The sequence below is a fragment of the Garra rufa genome, chromosome 7 (assembly GCF_049309525.1).
Source record: "Garra rufa chromosome 7, GarRuf1.0, whole genome shotgun sequence".
NCBI classification, from domain to species: domain Eukaryota; kingdom Metazoa; phylum Chordata; class Actinopteri; order Cypriniformes; family Cyprinidae; genus Garra; species Garra rufa.
The window spans coordinates 35107578-35129046 of NC_133367.1; the positions used below are offsets into that span (position 1 = coordinate 35107578).

Here is a 21469-nt window from a genome sequence, read left to right on the forward strand (position 1 = left end):
GGTAGCCTGAGGTCATGTTTGTTATCACACACACCAAGTTTAGTCTCAATACACCAAAACGTTGCGGAGATATAGCCTCACATCCATTTTTGCGTCTTTTTCGTAGAATTTGTTCATGTATTATTCGAGAACGGGTTAACTAAAAATCTTGAATTCCATAACTTTTTGCCAGCATGGTCTGAAGATGATCTGAGCCAATTTTGGTGAAAATCAGACAAACTGTCTAGGACGAGTTCGAAAAAGAATTAATTATAGAAAAAAAAACTAAACCAACAAGAACCAAAAGAAATTTGGTGTTAATTTGACTCGGCATGAGCCAATGATTCAGAGAAAAAAAAAAGAATTTTGATTCTGTGGCTTACGGTTCAAAAGTCACAACTTCCAGAAAAAAAAACAAAAACAAGACATGAAGTGTCTAAAATACATGAGCACAGTTCAGCTGAATGACGTTTATTATAACCATATGCTTTACACAAAATAAAAAAAAATGTACACTTAAACAAAATACATTAACAACAATTAAAACATTAACAACAACCCTGATATAGGAGCTTGTGGTTTATCTCAGTCAGATGTGCTCTCGGTCACTGATCTGTGCTCTCAGCGTTTTCTTTCAGAATTATCATTGGCTGATAGAAAGGTTTTAAAAATAGCATTTTATTTAAGATGGAAATAAGATCAAGACCATAGCAAATTATGATCTATTCTGTTGTGCATTGGTCTAAATTGTTGACAAGATAGGCTAAGCCAGTTCTAGTGTAAAATAACTTCTAATTAATTTTTTTAACTGGGTCATTAAAACGATCTAGCTTTTTGTGGAAACAAATCAGACTTCTAATCACTATTAGCAAGCAAGAGGCAAATTAATGAGTGCTTCTTAAACGGAAGGCTACATCCTGAAACTCAGATGAGCTCAGTACATTGTTTTTGTTCAGCTTATTTTCGTGAATCGACGCAATGATGTAGCAGCTGAGATATGCAGCCTTTATCGGATGCAGCCTTTCATTTGAGAGGCATCCATAAGCTTGAAAGCTGAAAACGGCTCCAAATGAGGAGTTGATTCCTCTTAATGGGATCGATTCCAACCTTTGGAATACATTCTCAATTCCCAACCCCTTGGAATTGAGGAATCAATTCTTTTTGGAATTGATTCCCAACCCTACCAAACAACTCCTTGCTGGCTGTTTGAATGGGTTTAAACAGGATATACCACAGTTTCACTATATTTGCAGCAATTTCCGGAAAATACTGATGCGTAATGTGCATTGATTTTGCATGAATTACTTCGCTTTGCAGTAGCATTTTATTTTGGGCAGTGATGAAGAGACAACATTACATGTTTTTATGCTCCTTGGCAGTAAAATGTGAGTGAAGAACTTAAGTGTAACTTTTGTAAATTAAATAAACAAACTATATTTTAATTCTGTAAAATTGGGTAAATATTTTGAAGAGAAAATTTGTGCTGAATAATACATGCAGTAATTATGCTCCAAGAATGACTATTTAAAATATATAATTTTTGTATATATTTATTAATCTTATTACGATTAGTGTCTTTAAAAAGAGTAGTTCACTTTCAGAACAAAAAATTTCAGATAATGTACTCACCCCCTTGTCATCTAAGATGTCCATGTCTTTCTTTCCTCAGTCATAAGCAATTATGTTTTTTGAGGAAAACATTTCAGGATTTCTCTTCATATAATGGACTTCTATGGTGCCCCCGAGTTTGAACTTCCAAAATGCAGCTTCAAAGGGCTCTAAACGATCACAGCCGAGGAAAGGAGGGTCTCATCTAGCAAAACAATTGTTTATTTATTTTTTTAATTACAATTTATATTCTTTTTAACCTCAAATGCTTGTCTTGCCTAGCTCTGTGTGTACTCTGTGTAGATATTAAAAAGTATATAAATTCAATTGTAAATGTTTTTAGAAAATAACCAATCGTTTCACTAGATAAGACCCTTCTTCCTCAGCTGGGATCATTTAGAGCCCTTTGCAGCTGCATTTAAACTGCATTTTGGAAGCTCAAACTTGGGGGCACCATAGAGGTCCAGTATATGGAGAGAAATCCTGAAATGTTTTCCTCAAAAAACATAATTTCTTTACAACTGAAGAAAGAAAGACATTAACATCTTGGATGACAAGGGGATGAGTACATTATCTGTACATTTTTGCTCTGAAAGTGAACTACTCCTTTAAGGTTAAAATAGAGAAGACGTTTTCAGATTCCAATGCAAAGAGGCAAATTAGAGACGTTTGGTGACCAGAAAAATAATGTTCACATGTAATGTCATGGTTTACGGAAGCGTAGAGCTGCCACCCAGGTAAAAAAAAAAATCTGAGCTTTATCACGTTTGTACAATATACTTTTCACGTTCTTACAATATAATATCACGTTTGTACAATATAATGATCACGTTCGTACAATATAATATCACGTTTGTACAATATAATTATCACGTTCGTACAATATAATATCACGTTTGTACAATATAATGATCACGTTCGTACAATATAATATCACGTTTGTACAATATAATTATCACGTTCGTACAATATAATATCACGTTTGTACAATATAATTATCACGTTCGTACAATATAATATCACGTTTGTACAATATACTTTTCACGTTCGTACAATATAATATCACGTTTGTACAATATAATTATCACGTTCTTACAATATAATATCACGTTTGTACAATATACTTTTCCCATTCATACAATATAATATCATGTTCGTACAATATAATTATCACGTTATTACGTGAAAACTTTATTGTCAGGTGCGAAGACGAAGAGCCCTTTAATAATAACATTAACAGTAAAGCATGCATCTAACTCTGGGTGAAAAGCTTATAATAAAATCGCCAAAATTCGTCTACGTGTTAAGAATGAATAGTATAACACATTTCCAAAGCTGTAAAAGGTTATTTAAAAATAAAGCATTCATTATAAACAGTTTACTGTCTTAAGTATACCCATTTATTTAGTCTACAAATTTAAATAATAATTATAATAATTACAATTATTAGTATTATTTACGGTGAGCATTGCTGTCACACACATAACAGCCCTGCATTATTGTTTCAGCTATTAAAATAGTCCAGTTTTGTATGTAACGCAAAGTGATTATATTTCGTTTCGTTTTTATTAAGTTAATTTAGAAAAAACGTTTGGAGCATTTTTTGTTCATTAAATATAAGTTTTTGATTTTTAAAGTAACGACCAAGCGGCAGCGGCAGAGAATGAGTTGATCATATTGTGTTTGATCAATTTTGCCTTCTCAGATAATCACGACTTGCCTAAAATAAATATAGATCTAGGCCTAAAAGAGTTAAAGTATAAAACAATGTTCATTTCAACGTTAAAATAATATAAATGTGCGGTATTAGGCACAAATGCAATCGTTTGTACGGAGAGCCGCTTTGCAGGACATGGAGGAGCCAGCACAATCACTTGCATTTTTGCAGTGGAAACAATTTAAAATATTCCGTCATTTTTGTTCATAAAGGTACGAGTAATACATTATTCGGAACTGTAAAGGGTCTACTTTTATTTGTGTGCACTCACAATATCAACAAAACGTTGCAAACGGTGCTTGAAACGTTGAAAACAAACATGATCCCCTCATGTCATCTCAACAGGAGTTCTTCTCAGCAAAACTCAGCAAATACATAACTCACAGACAAGATACATGTATTTATAGAAAGCTTTAAATTATTACTTAACGAAATAGAACAAATCAAAAACAAAAACTATTTCTGTAGTCTGTAAAGATTAATTTTTCTCTAAAGGCGCGTCCAAATTAAGAGGAAATGGCGATCGGCAACTTCATCCTTGCTAGACACTGACTCAGAAAACACAAGCGTTTTAGCCTTTATTTTACAATAATTACCAATAGGATAAAACACAGGCGGTGAATATAAACACTTTTATATTAGTTTAATGTTGAAATTAACATTGTTTTATACCTGAACTTGCTTTTGTATATCAACATGCTTTAGACATATTTTATTTGTTATTTATACTAGTAGCCTGTTGTGATGATTTTTCACGACCCAGATTTTTTGGTGCCCCCCCAGGCACTTGGTGCCCTATGCGCAGTGCGTGGTGTGCGTGTGCGGAGCGCCGGCGCTTACAATTATATTGTAAGAACGTGATAATTATATTGTACAAACGTGATATTATATTGTACGAACCTGATAATTATATTGTACAAACGTGATATTTTATTGTAAGAACGTGATAATTATATTGTACAAACGTGATATTATATTGTAAGAACGTGATAGTATATTGTACAAACGTGATATTATATTGTACGAACGTGATAATTATATTGTACAAACGTGATATTATATTGTAAGAACGTGATAATTATATTGTACAAACGTGATATTATATTGTACGAACGTGATAATTATATTGTACAAACGTGATATTATATTGTAAGAACGTGATAGTATATTGTACAAACGTGATATTATATTGTACGAACGTGATAATTATATTGTACAAACGTGATATTATATTGTAAGAACGTGATAATTATATTGTACAAACGTGATATTATATTGTACGAACGTGATCATTATATTGTACAAACGTGATATTATATTGTAAGAACGTGAAAAGTATATTGTACAAACGTGATAAAGCTCAGATTTTTTTTTACCTGGGTGGCAGCTCTACGCTTCCGTAATGGTTTAACCACTAGTTGCCTGTTCAAACAAAATACATAGTAAACAGTTCTAGTCTAGTTGCTCAGAAGTGTATTGCTAGTCAAAATTGCTTACTTATTTTTTAGGCTCTGCATTTCAATATATATTTAGACATTTTCATATATTTTTGTTTATCATACTTATCATTCAACATCTCTGATCTACAAATTCAAGCTACGTTGATTCAACAGAAACATGTTTGATTGGGTTTAAGGCTCAATGCTGCAGCAAACTGCGTAACTGCATACAGATAATTCCGCTTTTATTTCAATTCACACGTTTTATTCATTTTCATTTAATTTTAATCATGACAGCCATAATACATTGTTTAATTGTGCAGGGGCATTTTCTTTGTCTTAAAATTACGGAGCACTTTTTTACCACAAGCCCTTGCTAATTTCCGACCCTGGTGGCCGCTATTATGATGTTTCGTTTCCAAATCAATGCCTGTTAATAAGCTTTCTTATGGAAATGAGCCAGTTAAACCCCCTCCACATTGCTCACTTTGGACTTGGCTTTGGACACAAAGCTCTAGCAGAGCCTCCATTCGAGCCACTCGTAAGAGATGAAGAGACATTACTACTTCTGTGAAGTGAACAGGGGACTTGTAAGCACTGTCTAACACCACTTACATGGAATTGAAGCTGACTGATTGTAAGGTTATTCTTAAACCCAAGAAGAGTCACATGTCAAAGGTGCTTAAATCAGGTCATAACCTTGTCGATGACTATGCGATATTCCTAGCACTGTTGCCACTTTTTTGTCAGATTCAATATACTGTGAAAGCACTGACCACACTGCCACCTGTTCATTCACTGAAGTCCCATCAGCGCAGATTTTCCTGCTGGTTCTTCTGGCTGTCCTCCCCTTCCCGTGATTATATTCTCGCTCCAGATGGAAACATATTTTAGACATATCTCAGAAATATCTCCTAAAATGTGTGGGGTTATCCATACTTATTTGTCTCTAATTGTTCAGTCATTGTAAATAACATGATATGTTTTAACTCCATCCATCATCTATTCTCAATATTGCTTATACTCTGTAATGGAAAGTAAAAGGTTTCCTTCTCAAAAAGATTGTGCAAAGAGAAAAAGTGTTGATTAGGGTTGAAACTGAACTCTGCAAGAAAGTGGAACCCGAGGGCTGAAGTTGAGACCCCCTTCTATAACACACAATTGATCATCAGCAGAATTTGAAAGGGAAATGGTTTTGGGATCTTTTGACTTGTGACAGTGTTTCTGTCAACATTCTGGTGCCAAGTATCACCACAGAAACTCCATGCCTTAGTGAATGTAAAACATCAGAAGACACGCAAACTAAATGACACATGTCTTTGTATTTGAGAACCAGTCTGATCACTGTCAGAACAAACGTCAATGTCATTATGTCCATGTCACACAGAAACACAATACAACAATACATACACACATACAATACAACATGCTCTGTTTTTGCATCCCAGGTACTTGTTGGATAAATAATATGTCAAATTGAATACAAATATTAATATGATAACAATGAAAAAGAACATACAAAACATGGGCCAAAAAGTTTGATTAATGTACCTATAAAGCAAACACACAAAACCAAATCTGCATGCCCATATGTCTATAAACCAATATGAATGAAATTTAAATGGCAAATTTATTAAAATGGCTGTATGTTTGACCTTTGTTTCTTTCTTTCAGGTCAGAAAGAAGGTGTCACTGGAAGATCTACATTCCTGATCTACTTCAAAGTGACGATAAAATGTATTGAGACACGATGACAGCGGGAATGTGTGAGGGTTCAAAAAATGTTAAATATGTGACTATAAGAAGTGTTTAGTGATGATTATTCTGTGTATTTTTCCATTCATGAGAGGTTTTTGATGAAACAAAACAACTTGTATTGTATAATATTTATTTAATGCAATAATAAATAAAATTCAGCTCTATTATTACCCACTAAACACTCTAATGGTGTCCTTAACTTTAACCTTTAACACATTTGCATCATCTACTGTACACCACCTAATTTACATTTTATGTGATCAGTGGAAACAAATGCAAACCCTCTTCTGGGTTTTATGAAAACAATCTCCGTCGCCAGCGAAGTCACAATATGTGCTCTTGTATGCAATGTCCTAAACACTTCCTTAACCTCCAAACACACTATTTTTATGTTTTAGTAGTCAGTATTTCCCCACAATGAGAGTTGTTGCTGACTATGCACTCAACCCAAACAGCTACTTCTTCATTGTGAGCTGAAAACTGCTGAAATTTCTGCTGAAACTTGGCACCCACAGTGAAATCTGCTTAGTTAAAAGAGAAACATACTGAGCAGAACTTTTAAACAATGATCAAAATGTCTTAGATGTTTTAACCCAGGCTCTCTTGATGATTTAATAGGGAACCAACTGTGTCTCAGCAGCAGAAATCTGCAGAGAAATGAGGGCTTCTCACTTGTTGCAGTGTTTATAACTTCAGCATCCTGGTGCCACAGCAACACTACTCTGATAGTAAATATAAAACATTAAACAATGGCATCAGGTGATATCTATGTGCACTATTCCTCTGCTTTAACACATGAGTCAGATTTGGTGAACTGTTGTGTGTGAAACTCTGCACACACATGTGTAGGAAGTTTGGGGAATTGAGTTAGAAGTTAGGGATTTGTGTTTAGAGTTTCGCAAATAAGAGGCACCATTTCAAGAAATGTGTTTAAGCAATTGAGAAAAACTGTAACATGACTTATTCTTGCATCCACTGCCCCCTACAGCCTATGTGCAAGAACTACATAACATATAACTACTGCAACAAAAAACAGCGGGCGGGTTTTCTATTAAAACTAAACTTAATATTAAACAAACACTTGAATATAGATCAGTGTGATAAAATGTTCTTAAAATAACAGAAAGCAATTATTTAAAGGGTAATTAGATGCTTTATTTACACGGAGAAGGTGAGGTTTATGTCTTGCTTCACTTATCAGGACGTAGGAGAAAGAGAAGGTCGCAAATGTGATTTTTGCCAACTTGTATGTAAAATAGGATATGTTTTAAGAAATGGTTTTTAAACATCCCTAAAACAAGATGCATTCAACTACTTAAAACTGTTTAAGATATTAGCCTTTTTTGAATTAAGTAATTATAAATTCATGCAAAAAAAAATTTTTTTTGAAAAATATATAAAAATACAATTTTGTCATTTGCTGTCAATTACAAATCTGTTTTTCCCCCTTTCCCTATTCCAAATCTTTCTAGCACTCTAAAGTAAAGAGTGTGGCGCCCTCTACTGGAGAAAAACTTTATCCTGAATTATTCTGAAAATACCAAATGGACAAAGCAATGTAATACATAAATAAACAAATGATAAAACAAATAAAGACCAGATACAGATGATTGAATAAATAAATGTATAAATGTGGAAAATAAATGCATACATACATAAACATACCTATAAATACTTTATTCATTCATTTATTCTTATTCTTAAGTTTATTAGGTCCCATTTATTTTTCATTCATTCATTTGTTCATTTATAGCCTATTTTTTTTTTTTTTTTTTTTTTTTTAATTTTACAGCGTTCCACATAGGCAGCGTTCCCCATAGGCTCTAAATTTGAGTCAGCTCTGAGACTTAATTAGAAAATTTAAATATAGCTTTTATTCAGAATAATCCTTAAGAGTAGTCAAGAACAGATAAACGTCAAACACACGGTAGACAGAATAATCTAAATAATAAGCAGAGTCCAGGCAAGCAGGCAAATGAGGCAATCCAGGCAATACCATATAAAAACCAAAATACAGCTGCTCAGAAATATACTTTACAAAAAATATAGAAGCACAGAGCTTGTATAAGCAAACAATTACCAGTATATAAAAAACAGGTGGAAATCATCAAACCATAGTGAGTTTTGTGCAAGGGGGTTCTGGAAAATATAGTTCATGGAGGAGATAAAGAGTTCTGGAAGAGTGCCCTCTGATGGAGAACATGGGGCAGTCCAGCTGGTGGATGTAACATGATTTCAAAGCAGTGGCATTACAAGTCACTCGGTCAGCTACAGAAAATTTGCATTATTGCATTTTGTTCATCATACTTCATCATCGTCACTTCATACATTGGGGCCCATTTTCATGAAGATGGGACCCATTTTTAAACTGTGATTTATTGGTTTTACTACAGATGAGTGACAATTCATTTAAATCCAATGGACAATGATGTCTAGTCTTTTGCTGTTTTAGTTGGTGGACTATTGTAAATGGTTATGGAGGCTCCGCCTCCAAGCCTGAGGCCCTAGGCAATTGCCTGCTCTGCCTATAGGAACCTGTGGTGGGTAGTAGGGATGTAACGGTATCAAAACTTCACGGTACGGTAATACCTCGGTATGAATGGCACGGTACAGTATTTATTGAATCATTTGCAGGAAAAAAAAACTAATGAAGAGACTAGGAAATTAAACAGTTTACATGAACACTGAACATATCAATGGCATACAAATTAGCCATCTATCTGTAAACTTTGAAACAGGAACTTAAATTTTTTAATTTAAATAACAAAAAATTAATAAACCATGTAAAAAAAATAAAGTTTCAATTTAGTATTCTTGAAAACTCAGAAAAAAATAAAAATAGCAACCTACTTATTGCAGCTGGCCCATGTGCTGAATAAGTATTTGAGAACACTCACCTCATTCACTCACACACTCACTTATTCAGATAGAGACAGGTTTCAGACAGAGAAAATGAAATGCTTCCACACATCCGATTTAAAACCAGCTTTTACGCCTGTTTCACACATACTCCGTATACAGTGCGTATGCAGTTCGTGTGTGTTACGTATACGGTGCAGAAGCAGCACTTTTCCTAGTTTTAAACTAGGAAAAGCCACGTGTTCACTGTAAACACAGTAGACTTCATTTATATGCATTTATGGTGTAATCACCACATTTCCGTGTCAATACATGTTCATTTTACAGCTAACAATGCGCTGTCACTTTAATTCAGGGCTGCAGCACAGCAAAAAATAGACTCGGTGCGGAAACGATCGCTGCATTGCTGCAAACGCACCGCTTCTGGGACGCACTGCCTGACTGCAAACGCATGCAGTGTGAAACGCTCTACTCCGTTAACATGGGTGGGGGGAAAATACGCAACCCATACGCACTGCAGACGGAGTATGTGCGAAACAGGCGTTAGTTTCGACCATTTCCATCTCTTTTCCTTCGCCGCTGCTAGCAGCACCTTCCATTTACGCATTATTGGATCTGTAGCGAAAACAGACCGCAAAGGATGATGGCCACGCCTGGGCTGATGGGAATTGTAGTTCCCGCAACCTCCCGTTCGCTCCATTCGCCTGAGCAAACTTTTCTCAGAAGACCTATCGTTTTATCGAGTCATGCGACCACGGTAGTATCGAAAAAATTTGCTATTGCGGTACGACGGTATTTACAATACCGTTACATGCCTAGTGGGTAGACCTTTCCACAGTGAAATCCTGTGGTCCACAAAGATTGGAAAAGCAAGGATTATCAAACTTTGAATCAACTGAACCACTATACCTCTTCTTAAATTATTCAGTTTTGAAGCTCTTGAAACTGCACACACTAAGGACATATGGTGGTTAAATGCGTGTACATGCAATTTAAAAAAATGCATGGAAAATGTTAATGAAATGTTAATGATTTTTCATTTTTATAGTTCATCCTTGCAAGTAATGTATAATTTATAGATATGCAAAATATGATGGGACCTTTACAGGCACTCTGCCCTGCACCAACAGTGAGCCAGTGGCATCTCTTCTCCTCTCCTTCTCTCCTTCATTCAAGAACCAAGTCAAGGCTTGTCTATATCTCTCAACTGTAAAAGGGGGTTGGTGGCTACAGCCGGTCGTCAGATGGGCACCCCCCTTGGTGTTTTATCGATTTAAGCCCATGACACCTTGGGAGGGTCCTGGATCTGCCCCTGCTGACCACCACCCAGCTCTATGTCAACTCTATGAACAACTTTGTCGTTGCTCATCCTTCAGCAGGTTGGCTCTGCCACTGCACCTACCGCTGTATCCAGATCCAATGAGATGCTGTTTCTGTCTGTTTAGTGACCCTGCCTGCCAGCTGTTTCAATCCCCAGCAACCCAAGAGTTCTCCAGAGTGACTGCCCAGCAAAACCTCTGCAGCCAACCTCTGCTGGTAAATTCCAGGCCTTCCATCCATTTTGCTGGCACTTGAGGATTAGGCCTTGATATTTCTTGAGCTTACACTCATGTGCCTTCTCCGTCCTTTTTTTCCAGGGTACTGTTAACTCTATGAGCACCATCTGCTTGGTACATCTAGACCAAAGAACAGTATCCGGTCTGAGGCTAGTGTGTGCTATCTACTTTGGGAATTTGAGCCACGTTTTTAGGTTTGCCCGCATCTCCCAGTTGTTTGCTGAGGCTAAGACCCCTCTACTTCTCCATCCTGCTGCAGTGCTCCCTCCTGTCCTGACTAACTGGATAAAGTGGTGCCCGTCGGAAAGTTGTTTAACCTTCTTCCTTGCCTGTTCTACACCATCCACCAACTGAGACAGGATCTTATCATGACGCCATCAAAATTTCCCATCTGCCAAACTTGATTGGCATGCTGAGAGGACATGCTCAAGGTTGGATTGCTTAACACATAGTGTGCAGCTGGGGCTCTCCGCTATTTCACAAATATTGAGGTTTGATGGAGTGGGCAGGACCTTGTAGAAAGAGCACATCAATAACAATATCCAACGTCCTTCCATGGTCCAAATATTCTGCCACGTCAGGGCCTTTTGTTGTATGCCCTCCCATCAGATAAATTGCTTAGCTGTTTTATGGTCGATTGTCATGAATGGTCATAACAATGGTCTGCCTGAAGGCCGATCATCCTGCCCCGCTCTTGCTGGACCCCGGGGGGTATCTTGTAATGTACCTTTCCATAGCGATTAACAATGGGTTCCTCCTCGCAGAGGTTATGCTTCAGCCTGCCAAGCCTCCACACCCCAGCTTTGGTCTTTTCCAAATGTCAGCTGTCTTTCCTAGCCATCACCATTCTTTCTCTGTCTTTTCAAGTGGTCACTGGGTCAACCAGAAAAAGATATGCAAAATACGATGGTCCCAAAATATGATGGAACCATCGCAACTTCTCTCCTTCTTTCAAGCAGTTCAAGGCTTGGCTATATCTCTCAATTGTAAAAGGGAGTTGGTGGCTACAGCCGGTCGTCAGATGGGCACCCCCTTTCCTTGGTGTTTCATCGATTTAACCCCATGACACCTAGGGAGGGATTGACAGCATCCTGGATCTGCCCCTGCTGACCACCACCCAGCTCTATGAAGAACTATGTTGTTGTTCGTCCTTTGGCTCTGCCACCGCACCAGAGTAAATGCCCAGCTATACTTCTGCAGCCGACCTCTGCAGGTAAATTCCAGGCCTCCCATCCATTTTGCTGGCACTTGAGGATAAGGCCTTGATATTTCTTGAGCTTACACTCATGTGCCTTCTCCATCTTTTCTTCCCAGGGTACTGTTAACTCTATGAGCACCACCTGCTTGGTACCTCTAGAGTCTAGACCAAAGAGCAATATCCGGGCTAAGGCTAGTGTGTGCTATCTCCTCTGGCAATTTGAGCCACTTCTTTAGATAATTGATATTTAGTAGTATTTACTGATAACATGCAGTATTTATTTATTTATCTATCGTATTTGAAGTTCTAACAAAATAACAGGACTATACTATTATAACAATTATTTTCTATTATTACTATTATAGCTTTTATAAACTAAAATTACAAGATTGACTCAAGATCAGTTACAGCCATATATTTAATACTCGTTTTTGGCCATACTTCAACCATGCTTCAAAACGTTTTAAAACAATATCCTTATTTGTGACTTAAGAGTGAGCAACAACTTTATTAAACCTGCATGTGCTTCTGGTTTTAGAAGATTCCAGTTATTTTAGTTGGACAAACTGTGCCAATGGACTTTCAAGAGAAAAAAAATATTGTACAGAGTGACAAGTGCCCTTCATAATGTCCTTGGGCCAGTTGCATAAACTTAGCCTCTCTGTTAAGACGATGTGTGAAGAACTAGTCTGATCAGCTAGCAGTTAGACTATTCCATGTTTTTTTTTTTTGTTTTTTTGTTTTTGTGACAGAATTAAATACATATGACCTGAAATAAAATGGCTAACTTGTAAGATTAGCCTAAACCTTTTATGCAACCGGCCCCTAGATTGCTAAGAGTTTTCATACCTGGATGTAATGAAACCAATTAATACTAGACTAACATGAAAACAGTGTGTTCAAAGTATAGTATTTTACTATAATTATGTCAATACAGTTAAAGTGGTTTAGAGTGTCCCAAACAAGTATGACATGACATATGAATTATATCCAATTTGAGGAAAAAAAAAAAAAAAAAAAAAAAAAAAAGTACTGGTGCTGGCTTGGCATTTCTGTAATGGGAAACTGTGAAAAGGTGGTTTCTGCTCTTCCCAGATACAATCGGTTCAGTGTTTACACATTTCAGCAGAAGACTCAACACAGATGATGGAAAAAATCACTTTGAGGAAAGAAAAAAAAAATAGACTGCGGTAAAGGCAAACAGTGAGTTACCTCCAAAAACATTCTATCTTGCTGTTGTAAAATTAATTTAGCAGTTTTGCCAAATTAATTCTTTGGATCAAATGCCTTTTGCGAAGCATTGTGGAGTTCAAAGGGTACACAAACAGCAGGTTATTGATAAATAATATTTAATCAACTGAAGAAAAAACAACAGTGGCATGAGTGACAATTAGGTCTACAAGGTCTACATATTTCTTACTTTTCACTTTTGTGGTTATCTTTTACCTTTAGCTGAATTACATTTTTAATCATTGCTCTTTGCCTAAATTAGTGTCTCAGTGTTAATCACCATATCAAATTATAGTTCAATTTTGTGTGAATTCTAATATTCAATACTTCAAGATCAAACTTACAACATGTTTCTGAATGTTTGTAAAGTGTGTTTGTCACGCACTTGACACCCTTAATGAGAGTTGTTGCTGACAGTGGACTCTTGTGTGTTAGAAACTGCTGAATTTCGGCACATAATGTCACGCACAGTGAAAGCTGCTTAATTTTAAGAGGAACAGACCGAACAGAACTTTTAAAAAAATAATCAGAATGTCCTACAGACATTCTATAAAGTGTGCATACCCTTACCAAAAGAAGTATACTTTGTTTATTTTATTAAGTATACTTAAGTAAAGTTCAAGATATTTTTTAAAGTATACTTTATGTAGTAAGTATACAAATATAAGTGTACTAGTATACTTTTAAGTGTACTATTTTTCCACTTTCTAGTATATAAAAGTGTACTTTTAAGTATAGTTTAAGTATAATAGGAGTAAACTTTGAGTACACATTAGTTTACATCTCTCTTTTTTAGTTTGTACTGCAAGTATACTAAAAGTGAACTCATAGGTATACTGATAGTTTACTAATTTAATACTTTTTATGCAGTTTTAGTACACCAGTTTATCGGTTTTATACCGCATGTATACATGTTACGTTTTCTTTAAGTGAACTTTACATCATACTTTATGTATGTTCCTATGTCCCTATTTAGGTATTAATTTGTATATATTTTGTTATATGTATATTTGAACATACAAAACATCAAAAGAGTTTTGTTGCTAGTTTTCTTATTCTGCTTTGTTTCGTACTAAATATTTAATGTGCTGAGTGTTTTCGTATAAAGCGACACTAATAAATTAAGCTCACCTTTGTTAACCATTGAAAAAAACAGTATGCCAATAAAAAATTGAACAATGTGAGTTTGCTTTCTCTCTCTTTTATTTTCACTGTAAGCCAAACAAACAAACTCACTCCCCAATCACGCACACTCAACGCACACTGAATCTCCTCCCATCATACTGTGAATATAAAAACTTGTCTAGTATTCTGTCAGCATTTCATTGACAGTACTCAATAACAGAAAGAGTTTAAAAATCATTTAATGTTTTATTTGAGTATCAGGATCCAGAATACAACATTTTGCCTGAGGAGTTTATGAAAGAAGATTCAATCTCATTCTCATGTAAGTATGAGTACATTTTCCCATTTTATTTACTGCTGTTGATTTCACTACGGGTTCAAATGACATATCTGATAGAAGGACAACTACAGCAACCTGTTGAAAAGACCAGCTTATTTTTACTACTATATATCAAACTTATTTCTGTATATATTTTTGATATATAGTAGATCAATATTTCATAGTCTAACCAAAATGAGAATTCACGGACAGATGATCGAACCAATCAAACCAAAAAAAAAAAAAGGCAACAATATGTAAGTACTGTGATGAGTCCTGATTAGTCTATACACAGACAGTACACATAGCAAGATGTTTTGTTGTTGTTTAAAAAAAGATAGAAAATAAATAGATAGATCTACTGTTAGAGTGCCATGTTATTATGTTTTGTAATAATTAAAAGTAGATAGATAAAAAAAAGTATGGAACACTAGTGTTAGGAGTTTTTTAAATAAAAAAACGATGTTTTTAATAAATAACAAGAGGACAAATATATACTAGAATAGAGATGCTATAGTGTTAGAAGCTTAGTGTGTAGATGGACTAGATGTGTATTTAACCATTTCTTGAAGATGACTAAGGATCAAGTTAAACAATAAAGGTAAAAATCTGTGTAAGTGATTTTGTGCCTTTTTAATTTTGTGCACCGTACAGTTGCAGAATAGGGGCCACATAAGTCTGATGTAGTGAATTTAGCCAGTGGTTGTTTTGAAGGCAAATATCTTGAATTTTATGCGTGGGCTATTGGTAGCAATGATGAACAGAGGTGCTATGTTACGTGTGCTCTTTTCAGCTTGTTAAAGACTACTCTTTGCTGCCTCATTGTGGATTAGTTGCAGAGGTTTGATAGAACTGATTGAAAGACCTACCAAGAGAGCGTTGCAATAGTCCAACCTGGACAGAACAAGAGCTTGAACTAGTTATGTAGCAAGTTCTGAAGGAAAGGGCCTGATCTACTTTGTTGAATGAGTATATATACACATGACGTCAACGGAAGCAGAGGAGTTTTTTTTAACCAAGTGTTGGCTTCCGGAAACAGAGCTAATCCTACAACGTGAAACGGATTCTCAATTTTCAAAATTCTACAATATACTTTATTTATAACGGGGTACCATGAATATCGGTTATGTTTATGAAGTTCTGTTTTCACAGTTTGCTTTGTACACACATTTCACTTCATCTGCCGTGATACCTGATCGAGGCTGTACGTTCGTATTAGGCCTTATTTGAATCCTAACTTGAACTAGCAATAACAAACAAACCCAAGCATCATTAATGCATTAATCGTTGTTTAAAAATCATTCTTAATTAAAAGAACAGGATTGAATAACAGGTAATACACAGAGAAATGAAAGCTTTAGCGTAAAGTTCTACCAGGATGACTCTAATTCATGATTATCTCGACAACCAATAGCAGCTTGACGCCTTGAATAAAAGACCAAAACTTACTCTTCCATCCTGCTGCCCCTAGGTGTCGTACCCGAAGTTCCGTCTGGTCGATTCCTCTAGCAGCTCAAGATGTTTCAAAAACCGCTCGTTGATCTTGCAATCTCTGACGAAGACTCCGTTTCTCTTTCGCCCGCCTCCCTGCACCGGAGTATGCGCATTCTAAGGAATCTCCCTGGGTCCAGTGGCCTCCCGAGAATATCGCGGCCACCTTACTGGATTCCGGCATCCTCGTCAGCAACGACTTGACCCACGATGACCTCATCCTCCTTGCTTCCTACACGCTGGGTAGCCTTCCGGCTTCATCATCCGCTTTTCTCCAGCTCACCGAAACCGTCAAATGTTTCGAAACTAGTCTGGGCTTCTTCCAGTCAGCCTTCGCTTCGCGCGCACCCGAACCATATATTCCCGCGACGTCTTCCGCCTCCGTCTCAGTCTCCCCTTCAGTCATCGATTCAATTTCCTCTGCTGCACTCTCCACTTTTCCTGCCACGTCGACTTTCGCAACATCTCCAGTTCAGACTCCGCTACAAAACGCCGCTACGTCATTTCCTCCTGCAGCGTTCAATCTCTCAACGGCTCTGAAGGCCCAGGTTTTCGGTAGACCATTCGTTCCACCCGCTGCTGCTTCAGTGTCTCCCAAAATAAGATATGACATCATCTCAGGTAAAGACATTAACCTGCCGCACTGCTGTTACCACGACCCGTGATTGACAGGCAGACGATTGACTGTGGCGACGTGGCAGTCCTACTTATCTTCAGATCCCAGGCTACAACGAAACCTGCCTTTTACCGAATTCGTCATTGCTTTTAGTTTTCCCCAATCGCAGAGAGGAATTAGAACTTTATCTAGCCATGATGGCAGACTTTAATCTAAGATATGGCGGGACCTTATTTTACGAGTCTCACAAGTCTTTTTCAGCAAAAGCTGCTTCTCCTGTTGCCTTCGTTGGTTGACTCTGACCTGCTTATTCGCCTTTTCAGAGGCCAAAAAACTCTGACTCGAGCTGTTTGTAGCTCCCACGGCCACTCCGCTTCTCTCTCTGCCCTAAAAAGTTCACGCTTGCCGTGCTCCGGGCGCTCTCCATGGTGCTGATCCCGCAAACCCCGCGCTCGCCATATAAGGCTGTCCAATTATGAATTCAATGGTATACCTCTGTGCAATAACTTTAATGAATCTGTTTGTTCTTATTTTAAATATTTGCAAGCTGCCTTTCGCGTTACATTTGCTTGATGATTTTCTGCTAATCGACCTTCCTCCTTCTGAAGCTTCGTGCTCGATACTCTAAACAAGTATTTTGCGACTTAGGTGTTCCTTCGTCAGAAGAAAAAACAATCGGTCCCGTCATACGTCTCGAATTTCTCGCATAATTCTGGATACTATTAAGATGCAAGCTTCTCTTCCACACCAAAAAATTTGTCCGAATCAGGTCTGTTATGGAATCGTTCCTCATGTCTCGCTTAACTTCCAAACGTGACTTGCTTTCTCTTCTCGGCAGTCTCAACTCGCAATGCGAATCATTCAACAAGGTCGTTCTTTCATATCTCGCATGCTGCATTTGGCTCATTCAGTTGCAAATTTAAGCGACTCGCTTCTCCTAGATGACGGTTGTTTTTCAGACCTTAGGTTTTGGTCTCTTCTAAACAACTGGAATGGCATTTCCTTCTATAACGACGTTTCCGAATCATCCAACGCTCCGAACTATATACCGAAGCAACCACTTCTATTGATTTTTGGGGATTCTTCCAAGGGCAGTGGTTCGCAGAAAAGTGGCCTCACGATTTGTCTATTTCATTCAAAATCCACCTCGTCCGCTCTCTATGAAATCTACCCTATCGCGGTTGCTAGCGTTCTCTGGGGCTCAGCCCGGTTACGGAAACGTACTACCTTGTTTTGCGACAACGAAGCCACTGTCCACATCATTAACAAAGGTCGTTAGCATTGCCCGGCTATCATGTCTATTTTAAGACGTCTAACTTGGCAATCCATGACGCACAATTTTATCATCAAAGCCGAACACATTCCAGGTCGTTTTAATGCCTAAGCTGACGCTCTCTCTCGCTCTCGTTTGCAGGTATTCCGACGACTTTACCCAGCGGCCAACAAGGATCCGACGCCGTGCCCACGCTGCAAAAAATTCTCTTGAATTAAACAGGCCTTTGGATTTTAACAACCTTTTAAATTCTGCCAAATCGTACATCGCAAAGGCGTAGCACTGTCAACTCTCAAAGCATACAACTCGGCTTGGTCCCGGTTCATCATGTTTTGCTTCACCTATCAAATTCCGTTACTTCCCATTTTAATTTCGACCGTGTGTGCTTTCCTCACGTACTGTTTTTAATCATGCCAACTTAATATTTCAACTATATGTAAAATTCCGGCTGGTGTTCTATTCCACGCAAGGTATAATATCCCTAATTGCCCCAGCTTATTTTTGTCCCCTTTCATTTGATTACTTCTCCAGGGTATGTCAAAATCCGTGTTCAAAGCTAAACGTCAGCCTATCACACTCCGCATACTTCAGACCTTAGTCTCAAAACTTTGTAACGGCTTACTTGACAACTATTCCAACGCTCTGCTCGAAGCTACGTTTTAAACTGCATTCTTTGGTTTCTCGCGCATTGGTGAGTTTACTTCCGATAGTAATCGTTTCGATCCAACAAAAGATTTATTTCAAGACTTACACTTTTCACCTAATAACTTTTCACTGTTGATTAAACTCTCAAAATCAGATTCCCCGGGTCTGGTGTCACAATTTCAATTTCAAAATAAATTTGGTTACTCTCTATGCCCTTTCGCTTCTATGCTCAACTTTCTCAAAATACGGCTGCGCACTTCTGGTATGTCACCTCTTTTCTTTCTCTTAAGTGGGTTACCCATTACTAAACGGTGGTTTAGAATTCATTCGTCAACTACCTTGACAGCCGCCGGTCCTTCACCCGATATTTATACTAGCCACCCTTTCCGCATCGGCGCTGCCACTACGACAGCTGAACGAGGGGTTCCAGAGTCTACCATCAAACAGCTCGGAAGATGGTCTTCTTCGGCATACGAAACGTATATCAGATCAGAATTTCATAAGGTCCTGAATGCACAGCAGTCTCTCACATCATCAAGGTACGTTGAATTCGCTAGCTACTGGTGGTGGTTTTACGTCGAATTGTTCATGTTACTTATGGTGGTTAAAGTTACCAAAAGTCAATCATGCTTTTACTTATCGTCGTCGTTATAGCCTACAACTAATATGACGTCTTTGCATTTTCTTTATCATACTAACGTTCGTAATCTCATAGACTAAGCCTACACTATAATCAGCAACCTAACGTCAGCGGCAATAACGACTCGAAGCCGTTCGCTCCTTTATGTTTATCTTTACTAATTTATTCGACCTAGCATGGTCCTTCCTCAAGCCTGCGCGGCTTAAACGGCCAGTCGTGGCATTTACCGAAAGTCAGTCGTGGCTTTTACCATCATCTTCATTATTATTAGCTTTATTATCAATAACTCACTCTTACAATATGTCATTGGATTATTATATTATGCACGATAAACCTTCAATACCGAGGCTCGACGCCCGTCCCGGCTTACACTCATTGCCTATCGTGGCTCGCTTATTTTCCCAAGACCTAACGTGGTCCCTCACATCAAGCCAATCGAGGCTATACGGCCAGTCGTGGCATCAATATTGGGCGCTAATCACCGAAAGCCAGTCGTGGCTTCGTTATTCACCGAAAGTCAGTCGTGGCTTTTATTATTAGCTCTTATATACTCACTCTTACTATATGTCATTGGATTATTATATTATGCACGATATGCCTCCAATATAACGCCAGTGGCAATAACGGCTCGAAGCCGTCCGCTCCTTTATGTTTATCTTTACTAATTTATTCGACCTAGCATGGTCCTAACTCAAGCCTGCGCGGCTTAAACGGCCAGTCGTGGCATTAACCGAAGGTCAGTCGTGGCTTTTACCATCGTCTTATTTATTAGCTCTTATTATCAATAACACACTCTACAATATGCCTTTGGATTATTTTATTATCCACGATAAACCTTCAATACCGAGGCTCGACGCCCGTCCCGGCTTACACTCATTGCCTATCGTGGCTCGCTTATTTTCCCAAGACCTAACGTGGTCCCTCACATCAAGCCAATCGAGGCTATACGGCCAGTCGTGGCTTTAAAAGTTCGGAACTTGCTCGAACGGCCAGTCGTGGCTTAACCGTGAGAGCCTATCGTGGCTTCAGCTAGCAAAGTCAATCGTGCCCATTTTACTTTTACTAAGAAGAACTATATCAATACTAATTATTATCAATATTGTTTAATGAATCAGATCTTTAAAATAAGCCAATCGTGGCTTTTAACCCGTCGCAGATTGCCTTCCTCCCCTTAAAGACATCCCTGCATAGCCTATCGTGGCTATTATTAGAAGCCAACCGTGGCTTCTTAATTTAAATTACAAGGCTTCCCCTTTCACGCAATCTTAACCTTTCCATTATCACTCGTACTTCGGGCTCTTTTTCTTTGGGGGAAGGCTCTCCCCTTCCTTCATCTTCAGGCAGGAAATGCAGTCTACCTCAGTCACGGATTAAGGATGGAGCCCACGCCAAAAGAAACCATTAACCCTTCTGTCTTATTCATTCATTCAAATAAATGTTCAAATTTCTATCGCCTCAGAGACTCTCTGGTAGAAATGAAAGCTTTAGCGTAAAGTTCTACCAGGATGACTCTAATTCATGATTATCTCGACAACCAATAGCAGCTTGACGCCTTGAATAAAAGACCAAAACTTACTCTTCCATCCTGCTGCCCCTAGGTGTCGTACCCGAAGTTCCCCTCCATCCTCCCCACCACCACCAGGTTGGCTACCATCCATACCACGTGGGGGAAGGCTCTCCCCTGCCTTCATCTTCAGGCAGGAAATGCAGTCTACCTCAGTCACGGATTAAGGATGGAGCCCACGCCAAAAGAAACCATTAACCCTTCTGTCTTATTCATTCATTCAAATAAATGTTCAAATTTCTATCGCCTCAGAGTCTCTCTGGTAGAAATAGCTGAAAGTATAATTTTGCTTTAGCTTTAGCATTAGCATGTTTTTTTTTTTGCTCTGTGTCTCTGTGCATTTACAATTGTTTTTGTTTGTTTGTTTGTTTTTTCTCTATAGTTATTTGGTTGCGTTGTAGAAGTGTAAATCAGTGAAGATGCTAAATTAAGAACAAGAACATTTAATGATA

The 21469-nt window shown here is 37.8% G+C and overlaps 1 long non-coding RNA gene across 1 annotated transcript; it reads left to right on the forward strand.

Annotated features, from left to right (window-relative positions):
• The first annotated feature begins 19042 nt into the window (after positions 1 to 19042).
• Positions 19043 to 21258, forward strand: LOC141337804 (uncharacterized). The gene is made up of 2 exons (XR_012355787.1): positions 19043 to 19352; positions 21052 to 21258. It is a non-coding gene; the product is annotated as an uncharacterized lncRNA (long non-coding RNA).
• Positions 21259 to 21469: the final 211 nt, after the last annotated feature.